Source organism: Stomoxys calcitrans, chromosome 1 (assembly GCF_963082655.1).
Source record: "Stomoxys calcitrans chromosome 1, idStoCalc2.1, whole genome shotgun sequence".
Taxonomy (NCBI): Eukaryota; Metazoa; Arthropoda; class Insecta; order Diptera; family Muscidae; genus Stomoxys; species Stomoxys calcitrans.
The window spans coordinates 252,891,184-252,897,315 of record NC_081552.1 but is presented as its reverse complement, the minus strand read 5'-3'; positions in this window follow the sequence as shown (position 1 = coordinate 252,897,315).

The following is a 6,132-nucleotide window of genomic DNA, read 5'->3' as shown; positions in this document are numbered from 1 at the left end:
ATGAACTTGGGTGTACAAATGCAAATGTGCCCCTGAATATCCATAAAGGAACAGGGGCAAACTTCTCACATAGCAATGAGTGCTGTCCGATTCAAGTTTAAGCTCAACGATAAGGGGCCTCCTTTTTATAGGCGAGTCCGAACGGTGTTCCGCAGTGCGTCACCTCTTTGGGGAGAAGTTTTTACATGACATGGTACCTCACAAAAGTCGCCAGCATTGGGAGGGGATAACCACCGCTGATATTGTTTTCTGATATTCTCGTCAGGATGTGAACCCAGGCGTTCAGCGTCATATGCGGACATTCTAATATCTGCGCTACGGTGGGTGTGGGTTGACCTTTCTTCACAATTGATCCCCACCGATTGAACTCATCTAATATATTCTGGAGTCCTTCTGCGATTGTTAGAGCTTTCCCATTTTTTAATTTGGGCGCATTCAACTTAATTTCTTTGGATTCCTTCTTGGAGACCATAGCCTGATATTCAACGTTTTCAAGGTTTTTGCCATCAAAGTGCATGCTCCTCTTCTCCAGATAAAGCTTGCTTTATAACCCGAGCAGCTTTCTTGTATATAGCCTTGTGGATTCCTAACTAACATGGAATTGGGATTTCAATGCCATCCGTTGGATGACAACTTTGGGCTTGAAACAAGGCATTCTGCAATGTCTGTTGGGTTATGCTTCATTTTTCTCGTTGATGTTGCGCTGTCATTCTTCCAAGGACTATCTGTACTGTAGTCTAATGAGTCCGGGATACTTTTGGAACAATCAAGTATCACTGAGATGGTAAGTGCGGAAACAGTCGCTTATTGCCCTCTTTCGCTTCTCTTCTTTTCGGTGGATAATATTGGCACCAGCAGGTTTGCCGCTGGTATATCAACACTTGTCCTTTGTAAGAGTTCTTCGATGCTTGCTCATCCACTACGCAACCGTTTCAACTTGCTTACCGTGCGGGAGTTTTTGCCAGTGCGTTGGAATGTTGCGAACGTTCAGCCCATCTCCAAAAAGGGTGAGGCAAACAACCCTGCAAATTACCGGCCAATTGGGATATTCTCTGCGCTCTCCAAGGTCATGGAGAGTATGGTTAACCACCATCTTGTGAGATGTCTAGAGTCCAAATGCCTTCTTAGCGATAGACAGTATGGGTTCCGCAGAAATCACTCTGCAGGGGACCTAATGGCATTTCTGTCGAAACGTTGGAGTCGCTCTATCCTCCAGTTTGGTGAGAGTAAAGTCATGGCTCTGGATATATCCCAGGCATTTGATAGTTCGGCACGGTGCACTTTTATCATAGCTAGTCGCTTATTGAGTCGATTTATATCGAGCTTTGTCAGAGATCACTCTATTCGAGTGGTTGTAGATAGGTTCTCATCCGATAAGTTTACATTGATCGCAGTTGTGCCACAAGGCTCTGTTCTTTCTTCTTCCCTTTTCCCTATTTTCATTGACGATCTATTGGTTGAATTCAGTCTACTCATTTGCCGATGACAGTACTCGGTGTCATTCATATTCATTCGACCATTCCTCAGTTAAATGGGGACAGGTGGACAGGATTTGTTGGTCATTTCCGAGTGGGGTAGAATGAACAGAGTAGACTTTAACGTGCAGAAATCGCAGTGCCGTTTCTTGTCTCATAAGCGATTCACTGACCCACTACAATCGTGAATATCTATCGACGGTATAGACATTGAGCAGTCAGATGATGTTCTGGGCATGAAGATACAGTGCGAAGTCTATTGGCCAAAACACGTATTCGAAGTATCGAAAGAAGCATTCTGGTGTTTGGCCTTTTTGTTTAAGTGGTGCAAGAAGTATTTCACCCCTCCTAATCTTCTTAATATCTTAACTACCTACATCAGGCCGAAGAATAATTCTCATATATAGGCAGGAGCTCGAAATTCATCCTTGGAACTGGTTGACCGGATTCAGCGGAGAGCGATGGTGTTGTTTGAAATATAAGGGTAATTTGGGTAGGGTTGTACTGCTCTATCGTTACTTTCATGGCGTGTGTTCCGGGAACATCCGTCTTCTTATTCCTGACGTTGGGAGGTTGACCAGGAATACAAGACTTTTCAGGAAAGGAATATCAATTTTCCTTTTTCCACTCCAATCCTCAACTTTCCTAATCGCCAATGCAACGCACTGGATTTATAGGGGGCATCCCCTGAGTGTTGGTTACAAAAGAAAAAAAGAAATATGCGTGAGGTTCAATTTTTGCTGCGTAGGGACTTAAGCTCTATAGCAATTAGTAGTGGACTTAAGAAATTTGAAGCTCCCAATGACGTGGTTGGTTTTTCAGGGGGCATGCGACTCTGTTCACTTAATGGTCCATTAACACTTGCCACGATGCATGTTCTGATGCTTGACACTAGGTTTTTAGTCCAGGTTTCCTTGTTCTGCTCCGTGTTAACAGAGCTCTTATTGAATGACATTTGTATTGTAGTCAATAACTTGAATAGAAAAGGCCTTTCCGTTATTCAGGTTTGTCTGAAAATACTTATACAACGTATTTTTCAATATTCTACAGTGGCTATGTACTTGTATTAGCACATGTACGTCGCAAATTTGTCAAAACTTCCATAAATGTGGTTCTGTAACAAAATCATCCGCAACAGGTAGCCAACGGAAAAACACACATAAAAAACGCATTCCTTCTTAAATTTAATGTAAACGTAGTGGCTATAATAACAAAATAACTACAAAGGCAATTTAGTATAAACTTACGAGAGTTTATTAGTTTCCTACCACAATCATACAAATGGCATAATATTTTTTATACCCTCCACAATATGTCGATCTACCCATGTCCGTCTGTCTGTCCGTCCGCCCGTCTGTCTGTCGAAAGCACGCAAACTTTCGATGGAGTAAAGCTAGCCGCTTGATAGTTTGCACAAATACTTTTATTATTGTAGATCGGTTGGGATTGTAAATGGGCCAAATCGGTCCATGTTTTGATATAGCTGCCATATAAACCGATCTTGTGTCTTGACTTCTTGGGCCTCTAGAGGGCGCAATCCTTATCCGATTTGGCTGAAATTTTGCACGACGTTTTTCGTTATGACTTTCAACAACTGCGCAAAGTATGGTTCAAATCGATCCATAACCTGATATAGCTGCCATATAAACCGATCTGGGATCTTGACTTCTTGAGCTTCTAGAGGGCGCAATTATTATCCGATTTGGGTGAAATTTTGTACAACGGCTTCTCCCATAACCTTCAATGCACGTGTCAAATATGGTCTGAATCGGTCCATAACGTAATACAGCTCCCCTATAAAACGATCTCCCTATTTAACTTCTTGAGCCGCTAAAGGGCGAAATCCCTATTTGATTTGGCTGAAATCCAAATTCATTCCATTCCATTCCTTTTATCCTTCATTTGTTTGCCTAAAAAGAGACACCAAGAAACAAAGCATGCTTTTACTTGTTTAACATTTGAATGGAATTAACGTTTCTTTAGTCATAAGTAGGCAAAAGTTCATTCATTCGTGCAACAGGAAAAAAATTTTAAGAAAAAAAGTCAAAAATTCATCACCCTAATGTATGAAGCATTCTGTCTAGCACGTTGCATATGCATTCATATGCACTGTGTGAGTATGGGTACAAAAATACGAGCATTGGAATAGACAGTCTACAATTTGCTTGCAAACTGAATGAGCGAGCCAACGACGAAGAGCAGCATCAGCAACAGTAATAACAAAAACATTACAATTTATTAAAAACAAATCGAGTTCACATTCAGAATCAGAACAACAACACTACCACCGGCAACACTACAGTCTGCAGCAGCGGCAGCAGTGAAACGGCGAAACATTGGCAGATTCGCAAACAAACCACAACACTATGGTAAAACACATTGGGGCACACAGTGCTTCAAAATAAATGCAATTTAGTATAGCAACAAACCAGCACATCAATTTTCGATTGCCTTGACAGCTGTCCTTTATACTTTTCATCCGTCCGTTATTTTTTCCATCCGCTAACTCTTTGAAAGTTAGCGTGCTTTCGACAGACAGACAGACGGACATGGCTAGATCGACTTAAAATGACATGACGATCGAGAATATATATACCTTATGGGGTCTCAGACGCATATTTCGAGGTGTTATAAACAGAATGACCTAATTAGTATACCCCCATCCTATGGTGGAGGGTATTAAAATTATTAGGATGGGAGCTGCTAATACCATCGCGGTATAATTGAGGCGACGATAGAAAACCTGGAAGGAAGGGAAGAGGTTTCCGATCGCATAAATGAGATGAACCTTGAAGTCGAGTGCGAGGCACTGTTGCAATCGGCACAGTCTTGGATTGACGGAACCTTAGTATTGCCATCTGGAAGATCATGTTACACGGATGGATAAAAGCTGGAGGACCGAGTGGGTCTGGGGGTCGTCATTGAGAACCACGGACTGAGATCTGTTTTAGACTGTCTGACCATAATACAGTCCTGCAGGCGGAGATCCCGGCGATCACGGAATGCGTGAAGTGGTGTGTTGCTCACGCGAGAACGTCGAGTGCGAACATCTTTAGGGACAGTAAAATGGACATAAGGGCAATAACAACAAGGTCGGAAAGGTCACAAATAGTCTTGCAGTGCAGAAAGGAGATAAACGCCTTCTCGAAGGATGCCAAAATCCGCATCGTTTGGGTGCCGGACCATAACGGAGTAAGGGGAAATGAAAGAGCAAACGATTTGGCGGTGAAGGTCGGAGGACTGCCATCAATAAACTTGGTTAACCCAAAACCTTTCGGGTCGACGCAGTCCGAATTAAGGGAGTGGGCGACGAATGCGCATGCAACATTGTTGAACGGTCGGTAGGACGGCAAAAATCCTATGGGGGGATTCAGATCGTGAGAAGAGGAGGCTATTACTGAAAGGAAGCAAGAAGGAGGTCAGTATGGCTATTGGTATCATAACGGGACACATAGGACTACGAGCTCGCTTATGTAAAATCGATGCGGCTAGTGATAGCATGTGTAGGGCATGCGGGGAAGATGATGAGATGCCCAGCTTTTGCGTCTAACATATACCGGCACTTAGGTGGGGACACAATACCAGACATGAACCAACTTAGGGGAGTAGTATTGAAAACAATTTAGGATTTTGTAAGTAGCACGTAATTGCTAACCTAAAATTTTCTTTTTAGAGGTTGCTTTGCTTTGCTACAACAAGCCGAATACTGGCTTAGGTGTATGTCCATAGTAGCATGGGGCGGATTAATATCTGCACCCTCTTTTCAACCTAATTTGACCTTACCTAACTTACAAATTTCTATGAACAGTACGCTCATAAATTTTTTCAGCGGTGTTTAGCCCCTGACTAATTAATGTTGGTGAGTAGGTGAAAACCCATGAAAAAACTGTTCTACTAAAATATCTTTCATTAAAATCACATATACATATTTTGAACAATGCCATTTTAATAAAGATATAATAAAATTAAAGAATTTAATTCAGCTTCATGGCTGCATAATTGAAGGTTACGTCAATTGCCGAAAACAAAGAGTGTAAAGGTCCCATGAGCATTGGGGATGTTAAAAAGTGCCGATTAAAGGCTGGTACCATGGCGAAACAATTAAAGGTGGTATCATTTGTACAACATCCACAAATCAAAAGGTGCAATCCGCCATCAAGCTGATCGACAATTTGCCAACACACATAAAGAAAGTTGTGTGCGTGCGTGTATACGTGTGCTTACATGAGCAGAGATTATGCGAGAAAGAAGATAACAATAAAGAGAAATCAAACAACAATCTGTCATTTTAATACCGTCAAAGCTGGCCTGCTGCTAAAAGCTGTTCGCGTGAGATCACCTTTTAAAATCCACCTTGGCCTGGTACTATATTCGTTGTTCGCGATATTTTTCGCCGATTACTTTTCTAAGATAAAAGATTTTAAAGCAAAAAAAAACTGGCTGAATTCATTCGGCAGGACATTCCCTCATTGCTTACAGTACAATTTAATTAAAACTGTTATTTTATCATTGATATTTATTTAGTGTTTCAAAAAAGGAATCGCGGAAAAAAGGTTTTTCAACGGTGAAAAACGAACATAGTACCAGCCTTAAAGCCTAGTACTGAGTTCGACTTATCGGCCGAACAACTGCATTGTTATCAAATGGTCACAAAGAA